We start from the raw sequence: 16,350 nt of genomic DNA on the forward strand, positions 1-16,350 counted from the left end.
ATTTGAATTTTGGGTGGTTGTAATATAGGTTGGAGTTGGACCTCGTTGGGTTATAAGGAGTATGTAGAGGGCATAGGCTGCAGTTAGTAGATTTGCGGCTCCGGTTAGGATAATGGTGAAGGTGGATCAGTTGAAGAGCGCAATTATGATAGTTAATTCAGCTATCAGGTTAGTAGTAGGAGGAAGGGCTATGTTTGTTAGGTTGGCTAGGAGCCATCAGACTCCTGTTAGAGGTAAAAGGGGTTGTAGGCCTCGTGTTAGAAGGAGAGTACGACTATGTATGCGTTCATAGTTTGTATTGGCTAGGCAAAATAGCATGGAAGAGGTAAGTCCATGTGAAATCATTAGGATTATGGCCCCTGAAAAGGATCAGTGGGTTTGGATTATTGTTGCGGCAATGACTAGACCTATGTGGCTTACTGAGGAGTAGGCGATTAATGACTTAAGGTCGATTTGGCGTAGGCAGATGGAGCTTGTCATTAGTGCCCCTCATAAGGCTAGGGTTAAAAATGGGTAGTAGAGGTAGTCTAATAGGGAGTTTGTAATTATTGAGGTACGTATAATGCCGTATCCCCCAAGTTTGAGGAGGAGCGCAGCTAGGAGTATAGACTCTGCGATTGGTGCCTCTACGTGGGCTTTTGGGAGTCACAGATGTAGACCGTAAAGGGGAGCTTTCACTATGAAAGCGAGCAATAGAGCTAGACTTGATATGAGGCCTGTTCAGGAGTTTGTAAGAGGTGAGTGTGAAAGTTTTATTATAGTGATGTGTATAGTTCCTGTTTGAGTGTGAAGATAGAGGATTACTACTAGTAGGGGAAGAGAACTAATTAGTGTATAAAATAAGAGGTAGATTCCAGCACTTAAACGTTCTGGTTGGCTACCTCATCGTGTGATTAGAATTAGGGTAGGGATTAGGGTAGCTTCGAATGCGATATAAAATAATATCAGTTCTAAGGCTGAGAAGGCCAAGATAATGAATGGTTGGGTGAGGATTATGGTTATGGTAAAAATATATTTTCGTGTGGGAGGTTCTTGTTGAAGGTGATTTTGGTTTGCCAGAATTATAAGAGGTAGAAGTCAACAAGATAGAACTAATAAGGGGGATGAAATTTGATCGGTTCCAAGTCATGGTGATAGGTTTTTGCTAGGGTAATAGGTTGAAGGAAGTCATTGTAAGCTAGCGGTTGCAATTAAGAGACTGTGCGAGGTGACATTGAGTCATAGGAATTTTGGAGGAGATAAGAGGGTTATGGGGAGTAATATGATTGTGGGAAGAATAATTTTTAACATTGTAGAAGGTTTAGATTGTGTAAATGATCTGATCCGTGAGTTCGGGTGGAAGCTACTAGGACTGCTAGACCAGCGCCTGCTTCACAGGCTGAGAACGCTAACATAAGAATGGGTATTAAGGTGGGGGATGTTGTCTGGGTTTGAATAGGTCACATAGAGAGGGCAATGTATATTGATAGTATTATACTTTCTGAGCATAACAGGGCAGAAATTAGGTGTATTCGGTGAAAGGCTAGTCCTAGACTACTTAGGGTGAAGGCAGAGTAGAAGCTTAGATGCAGAAAGGTCATTGAGAAAGTCACGGGGTAGGACTGTGGTTTGTTGAGCCGAAATCAACTGTCTTTGCTAGACTAACTTTCTGAAGTTATTCTGCTCATTCTAAGCCCCCTTGAATTCATTCATAAATTAGCCCTAGTGCGAGGAGGAGAATGACTGCGGAGGTTCATGTTAGGGTAGTGAGAGGGGAGAGGAGTTGAGTAGCCCATGGGAGGGGCAGTAGGAGGGCAATTTCTAGGTCGAACAAGAGGAATAAGATTGCGACAAGGAAGAATCGGATAGAAAATGGGAGGCGGGCAGAGCCCAGTGGGTCAAAGCCACATTCGTATGGGGATAATTTTTCTGAATCTGGACTTATTTGAGCTAATCAAAGGTTTAGTGAAGTTAGGATAATACATAGTGATAGGGAAATTGTGAATATAAAGAGGATTATGTTAATTGCCTTTCTCTGGTTTTGATCCAGATTTTAGAGATTGGAAGTCAATTGTAATTAATATACTAGAAGGGCAAGATCCTCATCAATAGATTGTTATGTAGAGGAACAGTCAGATAATGCCAACAAAATGTCAGTATCAGGCCGCTGCTTCAAAGCCAAAGTGGTGGTTGGATGTGAAGTGGAATTTTACGAGGCAGAGGAGGCAAATCAAGAGGAAGGAGGATCCAATGATTACGTGGAGACCATGAAATCCTGTGGCGACAAAAAAGGTTGATCCATAGACTCCGTTGGCAATTGAGAATGGAGCTTCATAATATTCTATTGCTTGAAGTGCTGTAAAGTAGAATCCTAATAGGACAGTTATAAGTAGGGCTTGGGTAGCTTGGTTCCGATTGCCCTCTGTAATGCTGTGATGTGCTCATGTAACAGTGACTCCTGAGGCTAGGAGGATAGCAGTGTTTAGTAGGGGGACTTCTATTGGATTTAGAGGTTTGATTCCTATAGGAGGTCATTGTCCTCCGAGTTCTGGAGTGGGGACTAAGCTGGAGTGGAAGAATGCTCAGAAGAATCCTAGGAAGAAGAATGCTTCGGATGTAATAAATAGAATTATTCCGTAACGTAAGCCCTTTTGGACTGTAGGGGTATGGTGGCCTTGGAATGTGCTTTCTCGTACGATGTCACGTCATCATTGGAGTATCACTAGGATTATAGAGAGTAGGCCTAGGAGTAAGAGTTGGATAGAGTTGTGGTGAAATCATATGGCCAATCCAGAGGTGGTGAGGAGGGCTGCTGCTGCTCCAAAAATGGGTCAAGGACTTGGGTCTACTATGTGAAATGAGTGGGCTTGGTGTGTCATTAAGGGTTAAATATTTTCTTGTAAGTAAAGGCTTAGAAGAAGTACAAAGACATACGCTTGGATTATTGCCACGGTCACTTCTAGAATTGTTAAGAGGAGTAGAATTGTTATAGTTAGAAGGGACACGGTGGGTATAATGGGAAGGAGGACGGTAGTGGCTGTTGAAATGAGTTGGATGAGTAGGTGTCCTGCTGTGAGGTTGGCTGTGAGGCGAACTCCTAAGGCTAAAGGACGAATGAGAAGGCTTGTTGTTTCAATTATGATGAGGGCAGGAATTAGAGGTGTTGGGGTGCCTTCTGGTAGGAGGTGTCCAAGAGAAGCTGAAGGTTGGTTTCGTAGGCCTGTTAGCAGGGTGGCAAGTCATAGAGGGAAGGTGAGGGCTAGGTTTATTGATAGTTGGGTGGTAGGTGTGAATGTGTAAGGTAGGAGGCCTAATAGGTTAATAGCTAGAAGTATAATTATGAGTGATGATAGGATTAGGGCTCATTTATGGCCTTTTTTGTTTAATGGGGTTATTAGTTGTTTTGTGATTAAATGGAGAAATCAGAGTTGAAGAGTTGAGAGACGATTTGTAACTCATCGATTGCCAGGAGAAGGAAGTAATAGGGCTGGGAATAACAGTGAGATGAGGATAAGGGGGATTCCAAGGAGGGTTGGGCTTAGGAATTGATCAAAGAAGCTTAGGTTCATGGTCAGTTTCAGGAGTGGGGTTTTATAGTGGGTAGTGTTTTGTTGGAGGGTGAGTTAGTTGGGGTAAATAGTAAGAGTTTAGGTTGAAGGATAAGAGAAAAAGTGAGTCATGAAGTTAGTATAATAAAAAGTCAAGGTGCGGGGTTTAGTTGGGGCATGTCATTAAGGAGGATGAATAATCCTCTTTCTCTAGCTTAAAAGGCTAGTGCTGGTTCATAGCTTCTTAATGATTAGGATGTTAGAAGTGAAGATCAGTTTTCGAAGTGTGTTAGAGGGGCTGATTCTACTAGGCATGAAGCTGTGGTTGGCTCCACAGATTTCTGAGCACTGACCGTAGAAGATTCCAGGACGGGTTGTGATAAAGGAAGTTTGGTTCAGTCGTCCTGGAATTGCATCGGTTTTTACACCAAGGCTAGGAACAGCTCAGGAGTGGAGAACGTCATCAGCTGTAACAATAATTCGAATCGGGGATTCTATTGGAATGACGATGCGGTTATCAACTTCTAGGAGGCGGAAATGGCCGAGTGGTAGATCCATAGTTGGTAGTATGTAAGAGTCAAAAGATAAATCTTTAAAGTCTGTATATTCGTAGGATCAGTATCATTGGTGGCCAATGGCTTTGAGGGTGAGGTCAGGCTCATCGATTTCGTCTATCATGTAGAGGATTTGAAGGGATGGGAGGGCTAGTATAATTAGGACAATGGCAGGTAAGATTGTTCAGACAAGTTCTACTTCTTGTGCGTCAACGGTATTAGAGGATAGTTTTTCTATAAGTATAAGAGCTAGTAAATACAGGACTAGGCTACAAACGGCTAGTGCGACTATTAGGGCGTGGTCGTGAAATTCAATAAGTTCTTCTATAATAGGGGATGAAGCGTCTTGAAAACCAAATTGAGAGTGGTTGGCCATGGAGTTGGGATGGGATGTACTGGGTTTTCACCTGTGATTTAGTCTTGACAAGGCTATGTAATGATTTTACTAACAACCCATAAGAAAGAAGCATGAGTGGTTTGATGCGGTTGGCTTGAAACCAGCTTATGAGGGTTCGATTCCTTCCTTTCTTGTACTTGGACAAAAGCTGGTTCTTCAAAGGGATGATAGGGAGGAGGGCAGCCGTGAATTCATTCGATGTTTGTGGAGGTAAGTTCTGGTTGCGCTACTTTCCGTTTAGATGCGAAGGCTTCTCAGATAATGAACATTAATATAATTACAGCTACTATGGAGATGAGGGAGCCGATGGAGGATAGGGTGTTTCATAGGGTATAAGCATCTGGGTAGTCTGAGTATCGTCGTGGTATACCAACTAGGCCTAGGAAATGTTGTGGGAAGAATGTTAGGTTGACTCCAAAGCATATTACTCCAAAGTGGGCTTTAGCTCATGTAGAGTGAAGGGTGTAGCCAGTGAACAGTGGGAATCAATGTGTGAAGCCAGCTAAAATGGCGAATACTGCCCCCATAGATAATACATAGTGGAAGTGTGCAACTACGTAGTAGGTGTCGTGCAGGGCGATGTCTAGGGAGGAGTTGGCAAGAACGATGCCTGTTAGTCCACCAATGGTGAAGAGGAAAATAAAGCCTAGGGCTCATAGTATGGGCGGGTCTCATTTGATTGTTCCACCGTGTAGGGTTGCTAGTCAGCTGAAGACTTTGATGCCAGTGGGGATTGCAATGATTATGGTGGCGGATGTGAAGTAAGCTCGGGTGTCTACGTCCATACCAGTTGTAAATATGTGGTGAGCTCATACGATAAAGCCCAAGAAACCAATGGATAATATGGCTCAGACTATGCCTATGTAGCCAAAGGGTTCTTTTTTACCGGCGTAATAGGCTACAACATGGGAAATAATTCCGAATCCTGGTAGGATAAGGATGTAGACTTCTGGATGGCCAAAAAATCAGAATAAGTGTTGATATAAAATTGGGTCTCCGCCTCCTGCGGGGTCAAAGAATGTAGTGTTTAGGTTTCGATCTGTTAGAAGCATTGTAATGCCAGCAGCGAGGACTGGTAGGGAGAGGAGAAGTAGAACTGCAGTAATTAGGACGGATCAAACGAATAGAGGGGTTTGGTATTGTGAGAGAGCAGGTGGTTTTCTATTGATTGCTGTGGTGATAAAGTTGATTGCCCCAAGGATGGATGAGACACCTGCCAGGTGAAGGGAGAAGATGGCAAGGTCTACTGATGCACCGGCGTGGGCTAGATTTCCGGCTAGGGGTGGGTATACTGTTCATCCTGTTCCGGCCCCGGCTTCTACTGTAGAAGATGCTAGGAGAAGTAGGAAGGATGGGGGAAGTAGTCAGAAGCTCATGTTATTTATTCGTGGAAATGCTATGTCGGGAGCACCAATTATTAATGGTACTAATCAGTTACCAAACCCTCCGATTATAATAGGCATTACTATAAAGAAAATTATAACGAAGGCATGTGCGGTGACGATTACATTGTAAATTTGGTCATCGCCTAAAAGGGTGCCTGGCTGTCCTAGCTCTGCTCGAATGAGGAGACTAAGGGCTGTGCCGATTATACCAGCTCATGCGCCAAAAATAAGGTAAAGTGTGCCGATATCTTTGTGGTTAGTGGAGAATAGTCAACGGTTGATGAAAGTCATAGGTAAGATGGCTGAGTGTAGAAGCGTTAGGCTGTAGTCCTTTTTACAGAGGTTTGATTCCTCTTCTTATCGATTCTGTAGTGAAATTCATGTTGAGTTGCAAGCTCATTGATGTGCATTAAACATGCGCCGGGATCTAGTAGACAGAAGCCTGTTGGTTGGGGCATTTAGCTGTTAACTAAAATTTTATGGGATCAAAGCCCATCTGTCTAGGGGGAGGTTCTAGCTTAATTAAAGCGTCTGAGTTGCATTCAGGAGATGCAGGTTAGCATCCTGTGTACCTTAACAGAAACTAAGAGGGATTAGCCCTTGTTTAAGGCTTTGAAGGCCTTCGGTTTAAATAACCTAAGTTTCTAAGGGATTGTGAGTACTATGGGAGATAGCGGTAGGAGTATAATTGATAAGGAGGTAAAGGTTGTGGTTAGGGTGTTAGTTGGTTTGTTAGTTTGTCATTGTTTTATGTAGTTAGTGAAGTTTGGGGGTAGTGTGATGGTTGCACAGTAGGCCAGTCGTAGGTAGAAGAAAAGTCCAAGTAAAGAGAGTAGGGTAATAGCTGTGGCTATTACTGTTAGTTCTTGTTTTGTGAGCTCTTGAATAATTAACCATTTGGGTAGGAATCCCGTTAGGGGAGGAAGACCTGCAAGGGAGAGGAGAGTGAGCATAAGGATTGTGGTTAGTGATGGAATTTTGGTTCATGTGGCTATAACAGTGGATAGTTTTAGGGTATTGGTTGTGTTAAGGATGAAGAAGATGGCGGAAGTTGTTACAGTATAGAGATAGAACGTAATTAAAGTCAGATTGGGGTTATAGTTGAGAATAATGGTTATTCATCCTAGGTGTGCGATAGATGAGAAAGCTAAAATTTTGCGAGTTTGGGTTTGGTTAAGTCCTATTCAGCCACCTAGGGCTGCGGAAGCAATAGCTATTGAAGATAGGAGAGTTGGGTTGAGTGAGGGGGATGTTAGGTAGAATAGTGTGGTTGGTGGAAATTTTATGACTGTGGCTAGTAGGAGGCATGTTGTCATAGTTGAACCTTGAAGAACTTCTGGAAATCAGAAATGAAATGGGACTAAGCCTAGTTTAATTGAAATTGCAATAGTTAGTAGTATACATGATATGGGGTGGGTTAGTTGGGTGATGTCTCATTGGCCAGAGAATCATGCATTGGTCATGCTGGAGAATAAAAGTAGCGTAGATGCGGCTGCTTGGGTTAGAAAATATTTAGTAGAGGCCTCAATGGCTTGTGGATGGTGGCTTTTAGAGATCAATGGAAGAATAGCTAAAGTGTTAATTTCTAAGCCGACTCATGCTATTATTCAGTGGTTACTCGAAATTGTGATTGAGGTTCCTAGGAGTAGGCTTATTGTGGAGATTAGTTTAGCTTGGGGATTCATTAGTAAGGGAAGGAGTTAAACCATCATTTTCGGGGTATGGGCCCGATAGCTTAATTAGCTGACCTTACTAGAAAATAATATAGAGGGAGTATAGAGGATTTTGATTCCTTTAGTGTAGGTTCGATTCCTACATTTCTAAAATTAGGAAATGAGAGGATTGGTATACCTCTATGTTTACTTTATCATAGTAACCCTTTTGGATTCAGGCACATTTCCTTGAGTGTCTTAGGTAGGGGGGTAGGCCTGCATAGGAGATAGGAAGGCTGGTATGCCATAGGCATAAGGCTAATGTTAGGGGTAAGAAGTTTTTTCAAAGCAAATGTATGAGTTGATCATATCGGAATCGAGGGTAAGAGGCGCGGATTCATAAGAATCCTGCGGAAAGGAGGAGGGTTTTTGTAGCTAAAGCAGGGGGAATGAGTTCCTGAGGGAGATTGAGTGAGCTGGGGTTTAGGAATAGAATGGTTGTGAGTACATTTATTAGTATAATATTAGCATATTCGGCAAGAAAAAATAAGGCGAATGGCCCTGCAGCATATTCTACGTTGAACCCTGAGACTAGTTCAGATTCTCCTTCTGTCAGGTCAAATGGAGCGCGGTTTGTTTCGGCAAGAGTGTTGTTGAGGGGCTTTGAGGGGTAGAAAGGGGTGGGTTTGTTAAGGTTTTATGTTCTTGTAGTTGAAATTACAACAATGGTTTTTCAGGCCAAAGGTCTTGGATAGAAGCCAAGCAGGAATTGTTATGACGTACTTTATACTATTTTTAAGTGTTAGCTTTATTTTGGGGGGATTAGCAGTTGCTTCTAATCCTTCCCCATACTATGCAGTAGTGGGGTTAGTGTTGGCGTCTATTGTAGGGTGTGGATGGTTAATGAGTTTGGGGGTGTCTTTTGTATCATTAGTGCTATTTCTGGTGTATTTAGGTGGGATGTTGGTGGTTTTTGTGTATTCGGTCTCATTGGCAGCAGATCCATTTCCTGAAACTTGAGGGGACTGGCAGGTTGTTGGGTATGGTGCTGGGTTAGTTTTAGTGTTGGGGGGTGGGGTATTTATTGTAGGGCTATCTGAGTTAGAGTGGTTGGGGATGAACACGGTGGATAGTGGGGGTGTTTTATCTGTTCGGTTGGATTTTGAGGGAGCGGCCATGTTTTATTCTTGGGGGGTTGGTCAATTTTTAATTGCGGGCTGGGGTCTGTTGCTGACGTTGTTTGTTGTACTAGAACTTGTACGAGGGTTGTCTCGTGGGGCGATTCGGGCGGTCTAAGGTGGTGTGGTTCAGAGAATAGTTTAATGAAAATGCCAGCTTTGGGAGTTGGTGATAAAGGTTTGATTCCTTTTTTTCTGAAGGGTTGGAAAAAAGTTTGGGGTTAACTGTTAAAGGCCCATGCGGGCGGGATGTTAATTAGAGTAGTAGGGGTGATTAATTGGGGGGGAAAAGAGGAAATGATGGGGTAGATTAAAGTGTAAACAAACAAACAAACAAGCAATTAACAAATGAATGATAAAGGGAAATGATGGGGTAGATTAAAGTGTAAACAAACAAACAAACAAGCAATTAACAAATGAATGATAAAGGGAAATGATGGGGTAGATTAAAGTGTAAACAAACAAACAAACAAGCAATTAACAAATGAATGATAAAGGGAAATGATGGGGTAGATTAAAGTGTATTAAAAAATTTAACAAATTGATGATACAAATGTTTTAATTGGAAAATTAGGGGAATGGAAAATTTGTAAAATTTGAAATTTTTGTTAAAAGTTTAAAAAACAAAAATTATTGATGATTAGAGGGAAAGTCCCTAGATTATTGCAAAAAATGGCAAAATTTTTGCAATTTTTTGCAATTTTTTTGAAATTGACAACAAAAAATATGTCTGGCGTGCATTAATTAAACTGCAACTTGATGAGAGACGTAATGGAAAAACCAAGCCAACAGCACGTGACGGTGCATCAGTACATCAATTATGAGACCGAATAGCACACTTGGAAACCATATCATTAATTTTCACGCGAAAGTGAGAAAACCGCTCGCCGACCATAAGGGGTACATGTCAACCATATATGGGAGCCCCCTGGCGGAGCACTCTGAAGGGCTTATTGAGATCTACCCAAAAAAAAAAAACCAAAAGTTTAGAAGAGGGAAAATGCCGCGATCACGAGGTCCAAATTGGCCAAGCATCCCCAACCATTAGTAACGGAGCGCAAGTTTAGGAAAATTAAGCAAGTTATGGCCCTGACCGAGGAACCAGAGGCGACAAAGAGCAAGTTATGAGAGTGGGTTATTGGTGGAGAGGGAAAGAATACACCTGAAGCTGGACATGATAAACATTACTAACGCCGGGGTGCTGGTTTCTCATGAGGAGTACGACTAATAAATAACCCAGCACTTCTTGGTTGGTACATAGAGCAAGGTTAAGTGGTGAGTGGTCCATGGACCATGGATTCTAGGTCCTGTGGCGTTCCTCGTATTGAGGGGGATTTTATGCGAAAATTAGCGGTTTTAGGTTTTAGTTCGGTTAGCGGGATTATTCCTAGAACATGACATGTTATGTCCTTGTGTGGGAATGTGCCTAGGTCTGTTGATGACAAGTTTTGGATTGTATGGGAGATAGTATGAAATATTTGGGTGGACTTGCAATAATATTATGTCAGATTTTCCTACATGCATGTTATGTCTAATGTGGTGGAGAATGCTATGCAAAGTAATACATACCGTAGGGTATGGGGGGAGGGGGGGGCCCCTCCCCTTGATGTACGTGTTGATTGGAAAGTTGGGGGGTGTTTGGGTATTTTTTGGAAAACTCTAAGAAGGGGGTAGCCTTCAGTCTTTGGTTTACAAGACCAACGTTTTTTATAAACTATTAGAGTAGTTAGAGGTTGAGTATCTTATTTTCTAGGAGGCTGGTGATGGGAAATAAGATGAGAATGATTGTGAAGTACGTAGTTGAGGCAAGTTGTCCGATGATAATAAATGGATGTTCGACCGGTTGGCTACCGATTCATGTAAGGATTAAAAGATTTGTTACTAGGATTCAGAATAAAAGTTGGGAGAGAGGTCGGAAGGTTATAGTTCGCTGTTTTGACATGTGGAGGAATGGGGCTAGAAATAGGATTAAGACGGAGGCGGCTAGGGCTAGAACTCCTCCTAATTTGTTGGGGATTGATCGTAGGATAGCATATGCAAATAGGAAGTACCACTCAGGTTTGATGTGGGGAGGTGTTACTAATGGGTTTGCGGGTGTAAAATTTTCTGGATCTCCTAGGTTAGGTGAGAATATGGCAAGTGTTATCAGGGGAATGAGGAGGAACAAAAGGCCTAGAATATCCTTTATCGAGAAATAGGGGTGGAATGGGATTTTGTCGCAGTCTGAATAAATACCTAGGGGGTTGTTTGAGCCTGTTTCATGTAAGAAAGTTAAGTGGATGAGGGTGAGGCCTGCAATTAGGAATGGGAGGAGGAAGTGGAGGGCAAAGAACCGGGTAAGTGTGGGGTTGTCAACTGAGAATCCTCCTCAAGCTCATTCTACAAGTGTTTGGCCAATGTAAGGAATTGCTGAGAATAGGTTAGTAATTACTGTAGCGCCTCAGAATGATATTTGGCCTCATGGGAGGACGTACCCTACGAAGGCAGTTGCCATTAGAGTTAAGAGGAGAATAACTCCTGTGTTTCAGGTTTCTTTATATAGGTAGGAACCATAGTAGAAGCCTCGTCCGATGTGCAGGTAAATGCATATGAAGAAAAAGGAAGCGCCGTTTGCATGGAGGTTTCGAATTAATCAGCCGAATTGAACATTTCGGCATGTGTGGGCGACGGATGTGAATGCCAGAGTGATATCTGCTGTATAATGTATTGCTAGTAGGAGGCCAGTGGTGATTTGGATTGTTAGACAGATGCCAAGAAGTGATCCAAAGTTCCATCAGGCAGAAATGTTTGGTGGTGTTGGGAGGTCAATTAAAGAATTGTTAACTATTTTTAGAAGGGGGTGATGTTTTCGTAAGTTAGGGGCCATTAATTCTTAGTTCTGTGCGAATAAGATTATAATAAAGCTAGATAAAGCGAAGGATCCTAGATAGGTTTTGATTAGTCCGGAGTGTAGGGTAGTTGAGATTTTGGATATTTTGAGTTGAAGGGTTGCTAGCCCTTCTGGGCCTATTTTTTTATATCAAGATAGGTCGATTAAATGGAATGCAATGTTCTGGCCGTTGTTTAGGAGCTTAGTGGGGCTGAGGCGGTGTATAAGGGGGTTAAAATATCCTAGAGTGCTGGAGAAGTTTGTAGCGGTATTTTGTTTAGGGGTAGAGAAGGTGTGTGTGAGTTTCGATAATTCTAATGCCAGAATAATGCCTAATGTTGTAACAATGATAGCAGTGGTTTTTGTGATTAGTGGTATGGTTATAGGAGGGGTTTTTGTAGGGGAGATATAGGAGGTAATTAGTAGGCCAGCTATAATACTTCCTAAGGCAAGACGAGTAATTGGGTTTGTGACTGCTGGGTCGTTTTCATTAATAGGAGTAATGGAGGGAATTCGGGTGTAGTCAGTTTGTACTAGTAGGGCTATACGTAGGCTGTAAGTTGCGGTGAAAGCTGTAGCTACGAGGGTTAGTAGAAGTGCTCAGGTGTTTAGGTAGGAGGTGCTAAGGCTTTCGATAATGAGATCTTTTGAGTAAAACCCTGCTAAAAATGGTGTTCCTATGAGAGCTAAATTTCCGATTGTTAGGCATGAGGTAGTTGTAGGGAGTAGTTTCTGTAATCCTCCTATTTTTCGAATGTCTTGTTCGCCGTTAAGGCTGTGAATGACAGACCCAGAGCAGAGGAAGAGTATGGCTTTAAAGAATGCGTGTGTGGAGATGTGTAGGAAGGCTAGTTGGGGTAGATTTAGGCCAATAGTGACTATTATTAGTCCTAGTTGGCTGGATGTGGAAAAGGCAATAATTTTTTTGATGTCGTTTTGGGTAAGAGCGCATGTAGCGGCAAATAGGGTGGATAGGGCACCTATACAAAGGCACATAGTTAGGGCAATTTGGTTGTTACTTAATATGTGGTGAGTGCGAATAAGTAAGAAGATTCCGGCAACTACTATTGTGCTGGAATGGAGTAGGGCGGATACAGGGGTTGGTCCTTCTATAGCTGCAGGGAGTCATGGGTGTAGGCCAAATTGGGCGGATTTACCTGTGGCGGCTAGGATAAGCCCTAAGAGAGGGAGAAGGGGTATTTGGTCTGGGGAGGACTGCTGTTGGATCTCTCAGGTGTTTATTGAGGATGCCAGTCATGCTATACAGAGGATTAGTCCAATATCCCCGATACGGTTGTAAAGTACGGCTTGAAGTGCGGCGGTGTTGGTTTCTGCTCGACCATGTCATCATCCAATCAGGAGGAAGGACATAATTCCAACTCCCTCTCAGCCGATAAATAGGAGGAGTATATTATTAGCGATGATTAAGGTGAGTATTGCAATGAGAAAGATTAGAAGGTAAAGAGAAAATTTTGTGGTGTGGGGCTCTGAGGCTATATATCATGTTGTAAATTGAAGAATAGATCATGTTACGAATAGTGCAATAGGAAAAAATGTTAAGGAGTATTGGTCTATTTTAAGGCTAAAGGGGATTTTGAAGTTTGCAATAAATTTTCATTCTCAATAGAAAGTGGTATTTTCTATATTTAGGTAGATGGAGAGGATTATGGGAACTAAACTAATTATAAAGGAAGTTTTAACAGTGTGCATGATGGTTGTTGGAGAGTTTAGATAGTTTTTGGATAGGAGGGGGAGTAAGATAGGCATAGAGAGGGTAGCCAGGGTCAAAAATATAGAAGTGTTGAGGATTAATGGGTAGTCCATTACTTTTACTTGGACTTGCACCAAGATGAATGGCTCCTAAGACCAGTGGATTGCTATTATCCTTTAAAAGTAAGGGGGCTGAGGTCTTAGGCTCAGATGCAAGAGTTAGCAGTTCTTGCTGGTTAAACCTCCCCTCGGTAGGCAAGAAGAGTTTAACTTCTATTTTTAGGATCACAGTCTAATGTTTGGTTTAAAACTATGCTTGCATGTGGGAATTCCTGAGATTAGCTCTGGCTTTAGGATGAGGAGGAGGGAGGGTAGGATATGAAGTGTTATAAGAAGATGTTCTCGTGTATTTGAATTTTGGACAGTTGTAATATAGGTTGGAGTTGGGCCTCGTTGGGTTATAAGGAGCATGTAGAGGGTATAGGCTGCAGTTAGTAGGGTTGCAGTCCCAGTTAGGATAATGGTGAAAGTGGATCAGTTGAAGAGTGCAATTATGATAGTTAATTCAGCTATTAGGTTAGTAGTAGGAGGAAGGGCTATGTTTGTTAAGTTGGCCAGAAGCCATCAGAGTCCTGTAAGAGGTAGAAGGGGTTGTAGGCCTCGTGTTAGAAGGAGAGTACGACTATGTATGCGTTCATAGTTTGTATTGGCTAGGCAAAATAGCATGGAAGAGGTGAGACCATGTGAGATTATTAGGATTATGGCCCCTGAAAAGGATCAGTGGGTTTGGATTATTGTTGCGGCAATGACTAGACCTATGTGGCTTACTGAGGAGTAGGCGATTAATGACTTGAGGTCGATTTGGCGTAGGCAGATGGAGCTTGTCATTAGTGCCCCTCATAAGGCTAGGGTTAAAAATGGGTAGTAGAGGTAGTCTAATAGGGAGTTTGTAATTATTGAGATACGCATAATGCCATATCCCCCAAGTTTGAGGAGGAGCGCAGCTAGGAGTATAGATCCTGCGATTGGCGCCTCTACGTGAGCCTTTGGGAGTCATAAGTGTAAACCGTAAAGGGGAGCTTTTACTATGAAAGCAAGCAATAGGGCTAGACTTGATATGAGGCCTGTTCAGGAGTTTGTAAGAGGTGAGTGTGAAAGTTTTATTATAGTCATGTGCATAGTTCCTGTTTGAGTGTGAAGATAGAGAATTACTACCAGTAGGGGGAGAGAGCTAATTAGTGTATAAAATAAGAGGTAGATTCCAGCACTTAAACGTTCTGGTTGGCTACCTCATCGTGTGATTAGAATTAGGGTGGGGATTAGGGTAGCTTCGAATGCGATATAAAATAGTATCAGATCTAAGGCTGAGAAGGCTAAGATAATGAATGGTTGAGTGAGGATTATGGTTATGGTAAAAATATATTTTCGTGTGGGAGGTTCTTGTTGAAGGTGATTTTGGCTTGCTAGAATTATAAGAGGTAGAAGTCAACAAGATAGAACTAATAAGGGGGATGAAATTTGGTCGGTTCCAAGTCATGATGATAGGTTTTTGCTAGGATAATAGGTTGAAGGAAGCCATTGTAAGCTAGCGGTTGCAATTAAGAGGCTGTGCGAGGTGACATTGAGTCATAGAAATTTTGGAGGAGATAAGAGGGTTATGGGGAGTAATATGATTGTGGGAAGAATAATTTTTAGCATTGTAGAAGGTTTAGATTGTGTAAATGGTCTGATCCATGAGTTCGGGTGGAAGCTACTAGGACTGCTAGACCAGTGCCTGCTTCACAGGCTGAGAACGCTAACATAAGAATGGGTATTAAGGTGGGGGATGTTGTCTGAGTTTGAATAGGTCACATAGAGAGGGCAATATATATTGATAGTATTATACTTTCTAAGCATAGTAGGGCAGAAATTAGGTGTATTCGGTGAAAGGCTAGTCCTAAACTGCTTAGGGTGAAGGCAGAGTAGAAGCTTAGATGCAGAAAGGTCATTGAGAAAGTCACGGGGTAGGACTGTGGTTTGTTGAGCCGAAATCAACTGTCTTTGCTAGACTAACTTTCTGAAGTTACTCTGCTCATTCTAAGCCCCCTTGAATTCATTCATAGATTAGCCCTAATGCGAGGAGGAGAATGACTGCGGAGGTTCATGTTAGGGTAGTGAGAGGGGAGAGGAGTTGAGTAGCTCATGGGAGGGGCAGTAGGAGGGCAATTTCTAGGTCAAATAAGAGGAATAAGATTGCGACAAGGAAGAATCGGATTGAAAATGGGAGGCGGGCAGAACCCAGTGGGTCAAAGTCACACTCGTATGGGGACAATTTTTCTGAATCTGGATTTATTTGAGCTAATCAGAGGTTTAGTGAAGTTAGGATGATACACAGTGATAGGGAAATTGTGAATATAAAGAGGATTATGTTAATTGCCTTTCTCTGGGTTTGATCCAGATTTTAGAGATTGGAAGTCAATTGTAATTAATATACTAGAAGGGCAAGATCCTCATCAATAGATTGTTATGTAGAGGAACAGTCAGATAATGTCAACAAAATGTCAGTATCAGGCCGCTGCTTCAAAGCCAAAGTGGTGGTTGGATGTGAAATGGAATTTTACGAGGCGGAGGAGGCAAATCAAGAGGAAGGAGGATCCAATGATTACGTGGAGGCCATGGAATCCTGTGGCAACGAAAAAGGTCGACCCATAGACTCCGTTGGCAATTGAGAATGGAGCTTCATAATATTCTATTGCTTGAAGTGCTGTAAAGTAGAATCCTAATAGTACGGTTATAAGTAGAGCTTGGGTAGTTTGGTTTCGATTACCCTCTGTGATGCTGTGATGTGCTCATGTAACAGTGACTCCTGAGGCTAGGAGGATAGCAGTGTTTAGTAGGGGGACTTCTATTGGGTTTAGAGGTTTGATCCCTATAGGAGGTCATTGCCCTCCGAGTTCTGGGGTGGGAACTAAGCTGGAGTGGAAGAATGCTCAGAAGAATCCTAGGAAGAAGAATGCTTCGGATGTAATAAATAGAATTATTCCGTAATGTAAGCCCTTTTGGACTGTGGGGGTATGGTGGCCTTGGAATGTGCTTTCT

General features: G+C 42.4%; 1 long non-coding RNA gene across 1 annotated transcript in view; it reads left to right on the forward strand.

Annotated features, from left to right (window-relative positions):
- Positions 1-4,897: 4,897 nt before the first annotated feature.
- Positions 4,898-16,350, forward strand: part of LOC127473279 (uncharacterized) — a 65,874-nt gene continuing 54,421 nt past the window's right edge. The window contains exon 1 of the long non-coding RNA XR_007905345.1: positions 4,898-5,042. This is a non-coding gene — a long non-coding RNA (uncharacterized LOC127473279). The remainder of the gene's footprint in view (positions 5,043-16,350) is intronic.

The sequence above is a fragment of the Manacus candei genome, unplaced genomic scaffold (genome assembly GCF_025592945.1).
Source record: "Manacus candei isolate 608988 ecotype Guabito, Panama unplaced genomic scaffold, ASM2559294v1 h1tg000035l, whole genome shotgun sequence".
Classification (NCBI taxonomy): domain Eukaryota; kingdom Metazoa; phylum Chordata; class Aves; order Passeriformes; family Pipridae; genus Manacus; species Manacus candei.